This window comes from Mesocricetus auratus, unplaced genomic scaffold, assembly GCF_017639785.1.
Source record: "Mesocricetus auratus isolate SY011 unplaced genomic scaffold, BCM_Maur_2.0 Super-Scaffold_6723, whole genome shotgun sequence".
NCBI classification, from domain to species: Eukaryota; Metazoa; Chordata; class Mammalia; order Rodentia; family Cricetidae; genus Mesocricetus; species Mesocricetus auratus.
In genome coordinates this window covers 5,400,935-5,418,723 of record NW_024429183.1, presented here as the reverse complement: position 1 = coordinate 5,418,723, position 17,789 = coordinate 5,400,935, and the positions used below count along the sequence as shown (strand labels likewise).

Here is a 17,789-nt window from a genome sequence, read left to right as displayed (position 1 = left end):
GAAGGATTAGCAATATAGACATTCCTGTTTGGCTACCCTGTCAACAGTTTCATGGTGAAACTTCCACTCACCAACTCAGCACCTAATTTGGCGAGGGAGATTATTACTCAGTGCAAAAATCAAATACAATCCTGTGGGGTTTTTCTTAGGCAGCCTATCATGTCACTCTGGTTTGGAGATCAATAAAGAAGAACCCACTCCTCATTAATAATGAGTGAGTTGAAGCTAGAGCAGGGAAAGGCCTGAGAGATACCAGAAAGACAGTCTGGCTTTTTTGTGGATAGTGCAGGGTTGGTACTGATGACTGCCATGCTGCTTGCTCTCTGGTGGCCACAATTGACTTTCCCGGGGTGGGGGTGGGGGCAGAGAGAGGTGCCTTCAGCCACAAGAGAGAAATTCTGTGAAGGACACACATCTTCAGAAAAAGCCATGTACTGGTTAAAGTGTTTCATCACACTGGCTAACCAAACATTCACTGGTTGAATCAATCATTATTTATAACAGATAACACCTCTTATCACAGATATGAACAGAACTAGGAGATGCCATGGATCTTGTGACCTCAACAGACCCAAGGGTCTGGGCTTACTGCCCAGAGTGGTGTGATTGGAGAAGGGTGGCACATTTAGAGGTGGGGCTTAATGGGAGGGTTTCAGGTCTTTGTAGGTGATTGTTGATGGATATAGTGAGTCCCTTTCTCTCTTTCACACCCAGCCATGGAGTAAATGGTTTTCTCCGCTACACGGTTTTACCCTGTGTTTCCCCACTCTTAAGTTCAAAACAACAGGACCAACTAATCAAAGATAGAAACCTGATAATTGTTCACCAAAGTAGACATTTCCTTCCCTAAAATTTAATTGGCCTAACCTCATTGTATGAATGAGGGATTTCATTATGACATTTTCACACATGGATGCTTTGCTAATATCCAACTCTCACTATCCTCTCTGGTTTCTATAAGTTTATCTCCTAAGTTAACTGTCTCAGGTACGTGTTACAGTGACAGGAAGCTGAATCACACACTAGGGTTCTTAGTCTCCAGGGCTTCCTGAAGCTAGACCTGGGAATAACTGGATCCAACAGTAGAGAGGATCTTGGGGCTTTGCATCATGACTCTAGGGCCACTGGAACAAAGAAGTATCCCAAATTGTGTGGCTTTAAACACCGGAACTGTAGTCTCCAAGTTCTAGAAGCTCAAACCAAATGTCAGCAATGTTTTGGTTGTTCTGGTAGCTGTGGGTGAACATATGTCCCATTTCTTCTTCTCAACTTCTAGTGATGGCCAGTTGTCTTTGGTGTTCCCTGGTCCATGACTATGTCACCCAGCCTCTGCCTTTATCATAAAACTTCTCTGTGTGTTGTCAGCTCTCTCTCTCCTTATAAGAACACTGACCATATTGGGCTAGCAACATCATCCTACACACACCACACTCCAGCTCCACCTGATAACCCACAAATGCCACATTTAGGTTCTGGGGCTTAGGACTGTGACAGGTGCTTTTAGTAGACAGAGTTTAACCTTTAATTGATTTGGAAGCTGGCTTGGTTGGTTCAGGCTTAGGGAAGGGGGCTCAAGAGATGAATGAGGCATCATGTCAAAGTAGAAGCCATCTTCAAAGGTATATGAGTTTCCTGTGGACTTCTGTAGCAAGGTACCAACCACAGACTTAGTAGCTAAAACAATATTGTATTCCCTTCTAATTCTGGGAAACGAAAAAAAAAGTTGCATAGTACCATCCTCTGAGCAAAACAGCTACCAAGTCAGCAGTGCCATGAAAAAAAAATCTGGTACCAGCCCAGCCCGTGGTATCTGTGGCAATTGAAGCAGACTCCCTTTGATGGAATTGAAAGATGATACCCATATGTCTTACAGAGACTTCCACTAGCATCCAGCAAACTGGGATGTTTACTGACTGCTTCCCATCTGTCATTAATTGTAAGCTATTTCTGGACAGCCTCTGTTTGTGTGTGTGTGTGTGTGTGTGTGTGTGTGTGTGTGTGATGCACATGTGGTACATATGTGGTGTGTGTGTTTCTGTGCTGCATATGTAGTGTGTGTGTGTGTGTGTGTGTGTGTGTGTATGTGTGTATGTGTGTGTGTCTGAGTAGAGGAACCTGTGGAGACCAGAAGAGGGCAGTGAATTTCCAGAAGCTGGAGTAACAAGCAATTGTGAGCCACCTGATGTGTTCTGGCAGCAGAACTCAGGTCTTCTTCAAGAGTAGTCCACACTCTTAGAGGCTGACACAGTTTTCCAGCCCATGAGTGATGCCTTTGAAGCAGTCCTTACTCCACAAACAGTCCAGTCTTTCATTATGGATTCCTATGTCCAGTACAACTCTGCATAACTTAACCTCACACAGGGAAATAACCTGAAGCAGGTTCCCAAGGGCTCTTTTTGAGTTGAAAAAATTCTAAGAATCATGTGCTAGCATAGGTACCAAGGATACTGAGCACTGAGACCCCAAGAAGCAAGGATCAGGCTAGGGCAGACTAATGGGTCTTTGTGTGTGTGTGTGTGTGTGTGTGACCTCCTAATTTGCCGTCACTTTGGTCCAGGGTTTTCTGGGACAGAAGAGTGGAGAGACACAATGAGTGAAGATGGTAAGTTGAAAATTAAAATCCCATGCAATCTCTGCAAGTAGGTGGTCCTAGGTTCCAATTTTCTTCAGTTTAACCCCTAACTGTCTTGGGTGAGTCTCCAAACCTCAGTTTTCTCCTCTGTGAAGTTGGGTATCCATAGCATCCTCAGTTTCCTCCTCTGTGAAGTTGGGTACCCATAGCATCCTCAGTTTCCTCCTCTATAAAGTTGGCTCCACAGCATCCTCAGTTTGCTGAGCAATTCATGTGATGAGAGACAGAAAGCAGGGACAGAGCCTAATGTGTTTAAGGTATGTTCTGTCAGACCATCAGGGTCACAGATCAGGTCACCCCCAGAGCCAAGGGACAACTGAAAGCAATAAAATCCTTTCCCTACCTTTGATGAGCCATGGTGTCGTGGAGGCTTCAGGTATTAAAAATGACTGTGTTACAGTGGGTCATGACCTAATACCAGCATGCACGATGTGCCAAAGGGTTGCAAGAGGAGAAGAGTCCATCCTGCCTCAGGGCCGGTGGACAGCTGGGAGAGTTACGGTTAGAAATGTTGGGGATAAGGAGGTCAGAAGATACTCAGGTAGCAAATAGGCACATAGAATGTCATAGAACAGGATTGATGGCCTCATGAGGTAGAGCATAGGGCTAAAGCTTCTGAATTTGCTTGTCCAGGCTGGAGAAAAAATCATCCCGTGATGACGCAGGATCAAAGAGATGAATAAGTTTGAAGAATGGAAATATAAACTCTGTGGATGGTGGGAGAGAGGCTAGGGAGCATTTTGACAGACAGGAGGATAGGCAGGTCTTCCTGGTTCTTGTAGACCGTTGTAGGGTTTGGGTTTTATTTTAAATACTTAAAGGCTTATTCAAAATATTTACAATAATCAAAGCAGTTAGGAAATGCAGGCAGGTGATATGTGGGTGTTGAGTTTTCGGCTCAGTCTTTATATCACTGTGGAGCAGAGAGGCCGCAGGAAGGAGAGCCTTCAGAAGGTGGAGGGTGTAGTGTAGCAAGGCTGGGCTAAGCTGAGGGCTGTGGAGACGGAAGGACACAGTTGTGTATGGTGCCACTTGCTGGGCCATCAAGAGGCAGAGACCTAGGTCAAGGCAGGATTCTTGGTTTAGATTAAAACACAATGAGGTTTTTTTCATAGAATTCCAATTTCCTGTGTGTTATTTCAGCTTAGTTCAACAGGCATTTCAAGATAAATTTTCAGTCTTCTCAGTTTCAAGGTGTGAACATTCATCTCAAAATGAGAACTATGCAGTTCACTTATCTATAACTGTCCTGGGAGTCCTGCTTCAGGGACAACTGGATACAAAGCATGGGCACAATCGTAGGGATGCTTTCTTGGCGGGAATGGCTGTCCTCTAAGGTGATACCCACATTCTCAGGCAGAATCATACATATGGAATCAGCTATTGGCAGTCCTGGGTCTGTAGCTGCATTCTTTCCTCACCCTGGCAGAAAGAGAGCTCTTCTCTAGGTAGTGATGTACCTAGTTTGGGTCATGAGAGCATCTCCCATTCAGGCTCTGAACCAGGTAAATGGCTAGGCTAGGGTCAAGAGAGCATCTCTGCAGCTTGCAATAAAGTGACCCTTAATTTCATGGGATTAATATGGAGAGTGGGGTGGTTGTTGAAAGGCAGCATGGGATCCTGGGCCGTGCAGATGCTGGGAGTGCGTAGATGGGCTAGAGGGACAGGTGTTTCTGTGGGCACCTGCCATTGCATGTAAGCACCATCCAACTTCTCCTGATGGTTAACTCAGTCCCCACCCTCCAGTGACACACATGCATCAGGTCTGTAGAGGTGTACACAAGAGCCTCTTTAGCAGAAGTCACCCTGTGACGTGTGTCCTGACTTAACGGCTCTTGTACTGCGAATCTCTAACTGCTTTTTCAGTTAGTACCTAGGGCTTCATCCATGATTTCTCATGTTTCTGTTTTAAAAATCAGTAACTTTCTCTGGTACCTTAACTAAAAACTAAATCTGGGTGGATGGTCTTCTCATTTCCTAGTGATAATGATAAGAGTTGAAATAGCACTGGATTGGTTTAACCCAACATCTGAGAAGCCACTAGTATTGTTGGAAAATGGAAGAGGCAGACCCGAGGAATAGTGTCATCAGGGAAGATGGGTAATTGCATAGGGAGTTACAACTCATAGTGAGCTGCCAGCCCTAGAATGACCACCATGCTTCTCCTTTCAACCAAGGTATTTCATGTGAGCCTTCCATGTGCTCCATGGAAGCTCATGCTATTTGAAAGGCCCCATTAAGTGGACAAAGGACAGCAAAGTGTCTTAGACCCTAGGCTGAACCAAAGACACCTGAGAGCCTGTGTCCTGTTCCAGCCCATATCCACATTGTCCTTAAAGCCTCAGCTTTAGGATTCTGGACATAGTACATGCCTGTCTTGGTCTGGGAATGGGGAAGGGAAATCACGGGCCTTAGAGTCACAGCTGTCTCCATCTGCATATGTTTGGTTACTTACCAGCTGTGCATCTCCGGACAAGTAATTCAACCTCTCAGGATCCAGAAACTAGAACCGGAACTACCCCCACTGAGGTATTCTAAAGATCTCTGGAATGATCCATGAAAGTCCACATAGTCCCAAGCCTAGTGCCAGAACATGGTACCCTTTCAATGAATGCTGTGTGTTCCCATTAGGTACTAAGACACCCTTTCAGATATAATAATTATGTGCATTCTCTGTGTTGTGGCTGGACATATGCATATGAGTGAAGTCACCCTCAGAGGCCAGAAGAGGGTATCAGATCTCTTGGAACTGGAGTTACAGATATTTATGAGTCACCATGTGGATGCTGGGAAATAAATTCCAGTCCTCTGCAAGAGCAGCAAGTGCTCTTAACCACTGAGCATCTCTCCAGCCCCTATTGAGCACTTAAAAAATAAATGTCTTTTACCTGTGTTTTCACTTGAGCAAATGCTATTCGCTACCCACCCCCACTGTATTGCATTCTTGATATAGAAACTAATTTGACACCATCTCCATTGCAGTGAGCTCCCTGAGAAAGGCTCGTCTTTAGTGAATACTGTGGCAGGAGTCACCCATTAACTGGGTTATTTTAGGCAAGAGTGGTTTTTAACTCATTACCAAGATAATTATTGTGGATCTCTAGTTGTTACTCCGTGTACAGACTTAATAAGGCCTGAACATGGAGGTTTCCTGGCTGAGATGTGGAAATTATGGGAACTCTCAGGTAAAGGTGTGACACCTTTGATTGCACCTGAGAGTGACTGCAGCGGACAAACACCCTTACAGCTGGAGGGGCTCACCAGCATGGGATTGGTGCAGGATTTCAGCAACTGCATGACATTTCTAGAGTGCTAGGAGATGTCACTCACAGCAGAGGTGTTCAGAAATAAAAAGTGACTGTGTGTGCATGTGCATACATATAGTAAGTTCCACACAAATGGGGAGACGGGGCCTTACAGTTCACCTTCAGCTCTGGAAGCATCTGATGATCAAGGAAACTAGTTAGCTGGGTCTTGGAAAGGGTGAGAGCAGGGGTCAGCAAACTTTCTGGAAGTTAGCTTTATCTCTGTGGCTCATCAGGTCCAGTTATGGTTGCTCAGCTCTGGTGCGAGCATGAAAGCAGTAAACAACAACACAGAAGACAGTGGGTGTGGCTGTGTTCCAGAGGGCTTGACCTGTGGGTGTTAGAGGGCTTGACTTGTGGATTTGAGAAATTGAATTGTATATAATTTTTTTAGGGCCTACAAAGTAACATTTTCTTTTGTGTTTGTTATAACTGTCTCCTTTTTTTTTAAAAAAAAAGATTATTTATTTATTACATATACAGTGTTCTGCCAGGAGAGGGCACAAGATTGAATTGTAGATGGTTGTGAGCCACCATGTGGTTGCTGGGAATTGAACTCAGGACCTCTGGAAGAGCAGTCAGTGCTCTTAACCTCTGAGACATCTCTCCAACCCCAACTGTCTCCTTCTTATAAGCTATGAAGGAACAGACAATGGTGGTGTTCTTGATGGTGGGTCAGCTAGCCCTTAGGGTGAGTGTGCACTTCTGCATCTCAAGCATTTGGGTATAGTATGCCTATTCCTTTGTGACTTAGTGTGTGACCTAGGGAGTGCTCCTTAGTTCCTCCATGCCTTCATCTCCATATCTACAAAATAGACAAAACAGTAATAGCTTCTTCACAGGGTGGTAGAGAGACTGGAGGTTTTGCAGAAGCAAAATGCTGGAGATAAAATATTATGTGCATTAATTAGCTTTTATGTCTTCCATTAAAGGACCACACAGGACAGAAGATAAGATGCTTGCCTTACAGATAAAGAAACTGAGGCACAGAAATGTTAAGTTATTTGTCTGAGCCAGACTAATCCCAGTTGATACAAACCACAAAGACCCATCTTGGATGAGTGACACCCAAGTTGCCTTAAAAATCTCTCTGTGTATGATATATTACCTGTTTATTATATGTGTGTGTTTGAGTGTCTGAGCATGGGTGTACATGTGCCATAGAATTTGTGTGGCAGTCCCAGGTCAAACTTAGATGTCCGTTGTTGCTTTCAACCTTGTTTTAGACAGTTTTATTTTATTGCTACATACAGCAGGCTATGTGGCCCATAGCCCTTGGTGACTTTCTTACCTCCCATGTTACCTCAAGAGTGCTGGCATCACATGTGTAACTGCATCCACTTTCTATGTAAGTTCTGGGGATCTGGCAAAGTAAAGCTACTTGAGGAACTGCCTCCTTTTAATGATGTCCAAGTATCTCTCATCCATAAGACTCTGGTCCTGGCTATCAGAAGCTGCTGTGATGGAGATGAAAGTGGTGGGGAGGCTTGACAGGGCCAGCAGGTGGTCCTGAGGAGAGTGGCACTGAGAGGACTGCAGCAGAGCAGCAGGGGCTGCATTTTGCATTCCTTCCTGTTACTCTTTCTGGTCCCACTTTGGAATTTGCATGGGGGTATACCTGTGGAGTCTGCCAATCTCTGGAGGTGACACCTGAGAGAGATGTACTTATCCCCCTCCTGATCACATTTTTCTTCTTCCCTAATGCACCAAATTATAAGATTGTCTGATTTTCATTTTCCCTAAAAAAGTAAAATTTCAACTTAAGTCACAAATGTCTGCAATGCACTTAGCAGCTATGACAGCTCCTAACAGGCATTCATTTCTCCTTAGTCCTTCTCTCCCCAAGAGGGTAATCAGATCTCTGATTGAGGGATGTATTAGCTACTCTTAGAGCTAAGGGACCACCTTCAGCTTCTGAGGAAGTTACCTAGGACTTAAATTGTAGGAGTTCATCACATTTAGAACATGGCAACTCTTTCCTTTCCCTCCTTGCTCCTGTCACTTAGGGAAGTACCAGGATAGATTGTCAAGGGATTCACCTATTAGAATAGAGAAAACTCATGTATCTGGTTTGTTCTGTTTTCACCTGTGTGGTCCAAGACTTTCCTCATGGAAAATAGCCACAACCTGTGAAATGTTCCCACCCAAGACTTCCTTACCCATCTTAAATTTCCAGGTCTGTAGCACTGGGCAGAGCTGATCAGTTTGTGTCATGAAACTGTGTGTGTGTGTGTGTGTGTGTGTGTGTGTGTGTGTGTGTGTGTGTGTGTGTGTGCACGCGTACATGTGGAGACCAGAGGATTTTTAAGACAGGATCTCTCAGGGTCTTGTAACACACCCCAGTAGGCCAGGCTGGCTAGCCAGGCAGTCCCGGACATCCTCTTATTTCCACTTCTTAGTGCTGGGATTAGAATCAGGTCCTGCTTTTCTTTTTGTTTCTTCAAAGTGGGTTCTGCTGATTCAAACAGAGGTCCTAGTGTTCATAAGGTAAGCACTTTACCAACTGAGCTACCACCCAGGCACTGGGACACTATCACCTAGACACTAGGATACCTTCACCCAGGCACTGAGATACCATCATCCAGGCACTGGGATACCATCACCCAGACACTGGGACACTATCACCTAGACATGGGGATACCATCACCCAGGCACTGGGAAATGGAAATTCTTGTGCATGTTTGTGTATTTCCCCATCCCTCTGCAGATTACAGTTCCCTTGAATGAAATAAAAGTTAGAATTGGCCTCACATATGGAAGTCGTGTTGCTCACAAAACAAATCTTTGGATGAATTGTTTCATTGCTTACTCTATTCTTACCCCTGCCCATGGGAGAGGGTAATATTGAGACTGTATCTTACAGGAATGCTATGAACACCAACATTTGCTACATGACTCAAATGGTGCCTGACATATAACAGTCATGCTGAGTAGCTTCTGGGCTGCGTATATCCTCAGCTATCCGGATCTGGAAGTGATGGTGCCTCTGCCCATCTAGAGGACTTCCGGGAATCTTGCCTCTTAGAGGATATGGAGGATAGGATCCCATCTTATCCTTTGTACAGGCTGTGACTCACTCCTGTATCAGGTACTTTTCTGTTGCTAGGACAGAATACTCTGACAAATGACTGCTTAGAGGAGAAAGGGCCTATTAGGTGGAGGCATGACAGCAGTAGTGTGAGGCTGGCCTGGTAGTCAGGAAGCAGGGACTGCATTGCTTTACCACAGCAGAAGCAGAGAAAGAGAGAGAGAGAGAGAGAGAGAGAGAGAGAGAGAGAGAGAGAGAGAGAGAGAGAGAGAGAGAGAGAGAGAGAGAAGGCAAACAGCTCCACCAACTGGGAACCATATTCAAATACAGGAGTCTACAAGGGCATGTTTCATCCAAATCTCAATCCTTTCTAGCTTTACTCCATCCATCCATCTCTGCACCCCAAACACAGACCACATGTTTCCCTTGGTTTAAGGCAGAAATATGCCACCTTGTCACATTTGCTAGAACCTTGCAGGTTGGTGGTCACAAACAGTTGACTCAGTCATATTAAAATGGAATTATGTAACTTCCAATGAATTAAGTTTATTATAAACAAGAGTAATATACAAGAGTAATACACACTTCACAGGCATCACCACCAAAATACTTCACTACTGTCTTTGCTCTTGATGTTATGTAAGTCTGTTTCTTCATGATGAAGTCAAATGAGGACCTAACCCCTTTTGTCTTCTCAACACCTCACTCAGTGAACTCAGTAGCTTGAAATTAGTCATGAGGTATTTACACCACAGGAATGGGTAGACACTGTAAGTCAGGTTATGATTTCTTGTTTCCTGATGATTTTGATTGATGGCCAGCTAATAATCTTTTATACAAAGCTCTACGAAGTTCAAACGTAAGTATCTTGAGCTGGGTGCCTGTTGGATCCTTCTGCTCCAATTACTCCTCTGCAGTTATAGAATAAAAGCAGTACAGAGAGTATTTGACTCAATAAAACTTTATTTACTGAAACAGCAGAGTCATGGTTTGCTGGTGTCATGTCCAGATGTGTAAAATTGAAAAACTGATGGGAAAAATGTTAATAACATGAGCTGGGGATCTGGCTCAGTAGTCAGTTGCTTACCCAGCATATGTAAGGCTCTGGGTTTAGTCCCAGTCGCTTCAAAAGTGCTAATGATGCAATCTCAAATTTAAAATGTGCTGTGTATAGTCCCTCAAAAAAAACAAAACCCTAAATGCATATTCTCCCTGTGTCCAAAACCTTAAGATCCAGCAGAGATGATGCTACTGCATTGGCAAACCAGGGGGGTGGCATCATTGTTGAACTTTTACCCTGTGTGTTCACTTAAAAGAGCCAAATTCAAGGATGGAGAGCTGACTCAGAATACTTGCTGCTCTTGTACTGGACCTGAGTTCAGTTCCCAGCCCTCACATCAGATAGCTCATAGCCACCTGTAGCTTAGGTTCAGGGGATCTGACACTCTCCTCTGTCCTCAGTGGGCACTGCGCTCATGTGTGCATATTACACACATGCACACACATACCCACAAATATATCTTTAATAAAAAGAATTATCGATGTGGGAGCTGTGTTTGCTCATCAGCTATTATCTCACATTGTCAACAAGTGTAAGAAGTTAGCAAAAAATAACAAAATCATTCCATGAAAGTCAACTGGCTGTACCTAGAGATTTTAGTGGGGACTACTAGTTATTTCTCTGTTGTTCATAAAGTATATGTTATTTATCTAAGGTCTCAGGAATGTATGTAATACATTTACATGTGTCTAGCAATGTACATGGTGCTTTTTGTCTAATATATATATATATATATATATATATATATATATATATATCTTCTTGAAACAAGTCCTCTTCATTCTTGCTTCCCACCCTGCAACCCTTTGGACTTATAGCTTCAATGTGACTTCCTTAAAGAATGATTTCCATGACCTCTCCCAAGACCATGCTAGTTCCCTTCATAATGTACCCTTCTTCTTGCAACACTTGCCCTAATTATAGTTAAATGATGAATTATGTGCTGGTTTATTATCACTCTTTATCAAAAGAATGCATGTGTCCTGAAGCAGGGACAGTCCATCTCCCTTATCATTGTGTCTCCTGAGCATCATACAGTTTCTTGAAAGCTGTCCTCACTCAGTATATTTGCAGCTGGCTTGAACTGTGATTGTTAATTTTTTTAAGAAGAGGTCTGCATTTTAAAGTTCTAGCCTCAGTTTGATCCAGCAAAAGCTAAGTGTAAATTCACCATGTTCATCAAACAGTGGCTTCCACTGTTCCACTGTGTACTTGAAATCCAGTTTGGAGGCCCTGATAGCAGCTGAAATCAATGCCCACTTTTTCCAGGTATAGTAATTATTTTTCATATTGTTATTGACAGCCTTTTTAAAGATCAGCCAGGACAAATCTATTTCTCAAGCTGTTGTAAATGATGTCAGGCAGGAAGAAGAATGGAATAGAACAAGGGCTGTTGGAGAGAGATTTATCCCTCTTCACCCTAGCTGGAGAAATGAGTGGTCTGCTTGCTGGCAACCCATCCCAGATGAATGCTGGACCAGTCAGCTTTCTAATCCACATGCTGTAGACCACAGTGATCACACTTCTCCTTTCTAAATGTTGGTTGAGCTTCTGACAAACAGCCCACAGTTTCAGGTCCACTGGGGATTTGTTTATTCACTAAGATGTAATGTCAAAGGCTGGGAAGATGACTCAGTCAGCAAAGTGCTCGCCAGGCCTACTAGAGGACCTGAGTTCAGGGCATGGGCAGGGTAGGTATAAGTGTGGAACAACATGTTTGTAGAGGGTAAAGTCATATTGCAACATTTAAAGGGTAGGCATTCCTGACTCGGACAAGTGTGGGCAAACTACACTTATACAAGCCCTTGGCTTGTATCATAAATAGAGTTCTCCTTTGACTCAGCCCAGGCAATTCTGTTGCATATCATCTGTGGCTGTCTCATGTTAAAATGATATGCATGTGCATATATGGATACATGGTCATGAAAGTGTATGTTCATGTGATACATATTTGTACACAAATATGTGAAGATCAGGGGTCAGTCTTGGATGCCACTTATCAAGAGCCTTCAATCTTTATTTTCTGAGCACCTGGGACTTGCCAGGTAGGCTAGGCTAAGTGAGTCCCAGTGTAGCTCCTCAGCACTGCTAATACAATTGTGTACCACCATGTTCAGCTTTTGTCCATGGGTGCTAAGGGATGGGACTGGGATCCTCATGCTTGAGTCGCAAGCACATCACCAGTTAATCTCTCTCCCAAAGCCCCTGAATATATTTTAAATAACTTTCAAATATCAATGACCTAAGTTTTCTACAGAAAGGAACCTTGAGAAAGAAGCAGGAAGAGTAAGAAAATTTCCAAGAATTTAATCTATATAAAAATCGAATCCAACATATGTGACCTGTAGATGGCTGTGGTTAGCTTTAACTCCACCTCATCTGTTTCCATGATGTGGGGACAAAATATGGTGTCACAAATACTCCAGTCACAGATGCCTTAGTGACAGAGATAGATCCTGTCACAGGAGACAGGGCATGTAAGTCCTTGTCATACGGTGGCTCTGTCCCAGCAATGACTGTGCTATTTATAGACTGGCCAGGGAGACTGCAGTATTGCTAAACTTGGCATGCAATAGTGCAGTTATTCATGCATTTTGATGCCATCATGACTTGCTGTGGATCTGGATTCTGTTACAGGTACCAGAGAGGTCAAATCAAGAAATTGTTTCTCATAATTTATCTCCAATCTGACTGCGTTGCGTGCCATGGGGGAGCAGAGCGTGTAGATTTTAAGATATTTACTGCTTTGAGATGTGGTTTGACACAATGCCTATGGGTGTCTATGAGCTGTATGGGGTGAAATGGAAGGTGTAAATGGATTCCAATTTCATTACCCCACTGAGATCTGACGAAAGCTGAGACCTCAATATTACCACCCAGTAAAGCACTTTATCAAATTTCCTCCTGGGCTGTACTACCAAAGACAGCCATTTGCCTGGGGGCTGGTCAGCAAGTTACGTTTTTTTTTTTTTTTTTTTTAACTTGGGTTCCCAGCAGCCAATGAAGTCTTTCAGGGTCTGCTTACAACTCGCTTGGCTTAGCTATTTACGTGAGATTGACAGAATGAGAAAAACAGTCTGTGCTCCCCAGCCTGATTTAGAGGCATCTCTGCTCATTTGAATTCAGTGGAGCTGGTCAGTCTGGCCCTGGGAAAACCCGCAGGAGGAAATCGAGAACCAATGGGAGTCACTCAGGAAAAACCTGAAATGCATAGGAAATGAATCCTGCTGAGTTTTGGCACTCAGGAAGCCACACTGTGGTTTTGCTTTCTGCCTTTCCCCTGGCCTAAGAGGCTGGCAAGAATCTAGAAATTATTTGTTGTTTCATTTCTTTCTTTGATGGAGGGAATGATGAGCACTGGATGTAGGCACCTCATTAAATCAAAAGAAGTAACATGTAGGATTGGACTCTAAGCCAGGCCTATAGTACCAACACTCAGGAGGCTGAGGCAGGAGAATTGCAGGTTTGAGGCCAGCCTGAACAACTGAGTAAGACCCTGCCTCAAAATTAAAAGTAAAAAGTGGTTTGGGTTGTATCTCAGTGGCAGAGTACTTGACTATCATGCATAAGTCTGTGGGTTCAATTCCAGTGCTGGGGAAAAAGAAAGGAGAGTGGGCGGGGAAGACTGGATCTTAAAGACAAAGGGCCATTCACTCAGCAAAGTCCAAAGGATTTCAGAAAGCTGAAAGTGGGCACTGCAGTGCACTGCCATGTGGACCAATTACCCACTCCAGTAAGAGTGATGACTTGGTCACCAGTAAGCCCACAGCAGCAGCTATCTGAAACCTTCAGAAGACTTCCATGAACACTACTGCTTCCACTTTATGAGGCCAAGAATTCTGAGACCTCAGGCAGGGTGTTTCCTACTTAGACTGTGGTGGGTTGGAATGAGAAATGTCTCTCTGATGCTCTCCAGTTGGTGGGGCTCTTAAGGGGAGGTGTGGACAGGAGCTTTGAGCATTTACAGCCTATCCCATTTCCTGTTCTCTCTCTCTCCTCCTCCTTCTCTCTCTCTCTCTCTCTCTCTCTCCTCCCCCCCCCGTCTCCTCCACTGCCCATGTATGGATGAAATATGATCAGCCAACTTCCTGCTCCTGCCGCCATCTCTTTCCCACTATCATGGTTGCTATCTCTCTGGAACTAAGAGGCAAAATAAATTCTTTCTCTCTTCAGCTGCTTTTGGTCATGGCATTTTATCACAGCCATATAAGAATCACTGACAGGTATCGTCTATGTTTCCCTATGAATTTTGAACCAGGGGCATCAGGCATGCTAGCGAAGTGCCCTGCAGCTGGGACACTTGCCTGTTCTTCCTACTTTTCGTTAGTAAACCTTTCCCAAATCACTCTTCCACTTGACACTCAGCTAAACACTCGCTGCTGTAATGGTACACAATTCAAGTTCCAGGCTCCACGTGGGTTACCTTCCTCTTGCTTGCCCTCTTCTCCCCTTCTCTTGACTTCAGCCCACTCGTTTTAGTGCATTTCTTACTCTTTCTGTGGGAATCATCAACCCGTGCTGATATTTCATCACTTAGGTGGTGTCACCCTCCTTGTCACTCATGGTTTTGGCTGACATCATCCACAAACATATGTTCTTTACTCTGCTCTATCTCAAGCTCCTGGCAGGCAAGGCTAGCTCACTCATTTCTGTGTTTCTTCTGCTACCCATGTCCCAGACCTTCCAAAAACTGTCTGATGGACTGGTTCATTGTAGAATGAATTAAGAAGCAGTGGAAAAAACTTGTGTCAGACCTCATTCCAAGGAACTTTGAACTACATTGGCTGCTATTTTGAAATTATACTCACCCTTCTCTCATTCTTCAGCATGGTCTGAATTATATAGCACTTTATTTCCTTAAAAAAGGACAATTTATTCATAGCCTAGCCTGATGGGATTTAACTGTTATTTGGGGGATGATTTTGTAAACTCCTTTTCAGACGATGTGGCCTCATGGTTCATTTTGACAAGCAATCTAATTGCAGCTCTAGAGACATCTCTGATAAGATGCTGCTGGATGACTGACCCATCTCAAGCTGAGACCCAGCTGAAGGGGGCAACACATTCCTTATCAAGGATTTCCTTTTAAACTCAAACCCAGGCATTTCTAATTGCTGAATCTTGCCACGTCTTGGACAATTGCAAGTTCTCATCATGAAGCATACTTTAACTGTCTCCTCAGACTGAAAGCTGGGGAGAAGACAGTGTGTCTGTCATGGAGGTAGGGAGTCTATGAAGCCCACTAAACAAAGATTCTCTCTCTTTCTCTTTCTCTTTCTTTCTCTCTCTGTCTCTCTCTGTCTCTCTCTGTCTCTCTCTGTCTCTCTCTCTCTCTCTCTCTCTCTCTCTCTCTCTCTTTCTTTCTCTGTGTGTTGGAAGCAGAAGTGCTCCTTCAAGCTAAGGAGAGGCACCGCATGTTCCCTTCACTATCGCTATGTTTAAATCCCAGCTCCATAGCCTCTCCAACACATGTGTCTACAGAAGGAAAGGAGGTCTGACTTCTGTCATCTCTTTCAAAATATTAACAAGTTAAAGAAATTGAGCTAAATTTATGCCGCCGTGGTATTTACCTGCATAGCATGTTTTCAGAAAGGGATATTGTTGAATCTGCTTTAACTTTCAAAGAACCTTTCTTTTCCCTGAAAAGATACTTGAACTTTCGGTGTTGACTACATATGAAAATATGTCAAACACACAGATTCTACATCTCTTGATAGTCAAACTAATTATCCCTTAATTTGCATGTGAAAGAAAATTACCACCTAATAGACTATTTTCCTGACAAACCTTTCTTTATCTTAATGAGCAGAATGAGGGGGCCTGTAGCAAGCCGATTAAAATCCCACACGCCACTCAGTAGGTTACTGCCTGCCCACAACACACCGGGAGGAGGCAATGAGAATGAAAATGTTCCTGTTTTAACAGAAAGCTCAGTTCACATCTATTTAACATTTCATAAAAATGTGTGTCAGCCCTGTTGACTCATTAGCTGACTGGTTTCTTTTTGTAAAAGACTTGTTTATTTTTATTTTACGTGTATGAGCACTTTGCCTGCATGTATGTAACTGTACCACATGTGTTCCTGGTGCCCATAGAGGCTAGAAAATGGGTTTTAGATTCTTTGAACTGAAGTTACAGAGAGTTGTGAGCTGCCAGGTTAGTGCTGGGAACTGAACCCGGGTCCTCTGTAAGAGCAGGTGGTGCTGTGAACAACTCTCCAGCCCAGAAAGGTGAACTTGTTAATTCCATAGTGGAAATCCATCCATAAACAATTGATGAGATAGATGGCACTGCAAATTAGAATACCTGGGATTCACATTATCATCGCACATTTCAGCTTTAGGACCCCCCTTTGTAGACAGAGAACAGGGTAGTGATCTAACCAAATCCCCTTTGAAGTGTATCTAAGCAGTCCTGAGTGTATCTACCAAAGGAATGGAATCAATCAGTATATTAGGGTTGAGGCTATAGCTCAGGGATAGGTGTTTACCTAGTATACATAAGGCCCTGGATGTAATCCTCATTTCATGATCTTCCTCCCTACACACACACACACACACACACACACACACACACACACACACACACAGTGTCTAATACCCACACACGTCCACTCATACACACAAACATAGAAGAACAGAAACAGAAATAGCACACACACACACACACACACACACAAACCAAGAATCTGGGCTACTGACATTGTGTATGGGAATTTAAAAGACAACATTTAGACATTCCTATCATGTTTTTCACAAATACTTCAGAAATTTGATTTTAAATGATTCATCAAGCATAAATAAAGATGTGAAAAAAAAGGTTCTCATAGGTTTATTGAATGTAACTTAATTTGTAGTTGGGAGAATGGAAATATTCTACATTTCTTAGAGCCCATGAGAAGTGAAATAAATCATGTTGTAGGTAGGACATTTGGCAAAGAACCTGTAATTAATAAGATGGAAGAAATTTGACTATCTGTTTTCCAGTGAATATATTAGGCTATAAACCAGAGAGTTTGGGGACCAGAGAGAGAACTTAGTGGTTAAGAGCACTTTGTGCTGTTCCAGAGGGCCTCAATTTGGTTCTCACCAGCCATCTCAGGTGGCTCACAACTGCCTGTAACACCAGCTCCAGGGAATCTGACTCCCTCTTCTGGCTTCTGTGGACACCTATATTCACTTACACATATCAACACACAAACACACACACACACACACACACACACATGCGATAAAACAGAAATAAATCTATAAGTTGGAGAGTTTCAGAACCTATAGTATAATGCTAATTTTATAAAATTGAATAGATTGCTATTTATATCCTACGTGAACTAGAAAAGTGGAGTTTATGGAAATGAAGCAAAATATTATTCATGACAGTGACTAGCGTCACTGCACCCAGAGTGGGGTGGCCTTCATTAATTTTTGTGTTTTGTCTGTTTTCTAAATAAATTACAATAAGCTTGTATAACATTTATAGTAAGTGAATAGATCTGAGTGTATTTTTTAACATAGAATGACTTGCATTTTAAATGGGGTTGCAGAAACACTAAATTATTGATTAGGAATAGAGCTTTATATGTGAGTCTTGCTACTTATGAGTCCCAAGTATTGCTTTTTTTATATTGGCTTCTATTTTTCTCTTGTAATTAACCAAGAACCAAAATGAATTCTCTATGTAGAATTGTTCTTAATATACACACAGCATCTTGTTTTTTCTAACGTAATTGTACCTGAGCAAAAGTAGCTGCAACAAGGACTGTAA

General features: G+C 43.1%; 1 protein-coding gene and 1 long non-coding RNA gene across 4 annotated transcripts in view; one reads left to right on the top strand and one right to left on the bottom strand.

Annotated features, from left to right (window-relative positions):
* Cdh13 (cadherin 13) overlaps positions 1–17,789 on the top strand; it is a 973,690-nt gene that overhangs the window by 78,815 nt on the left and 877,086 nt on the right. The gene's annotated exons all lie outside the window — the stretch shown is intronic.
* Positions 1–17,789, bottom strand: part of LOC121136216 — a 61,068-nt gene that overhangs the window by 28,700 nt on the left and 14,579 nt on the right. Inside the window, exon 3 of one of the 3 annotated variants that reach the window (XR_005873353.1) lies at positions 9,496–9,876. The exons of the other annotated variants lie outside the window; for them this stretch is intronic. This is a non-coding gene — a long non-coding RNA (uncharacterized LOC121136216). Of the gene's footprint in view, positions 1–9,495; positions 9,877–17,789 lie in introns of those variants that run through there. 3 annotated transcript variants of the gene reach the window in all.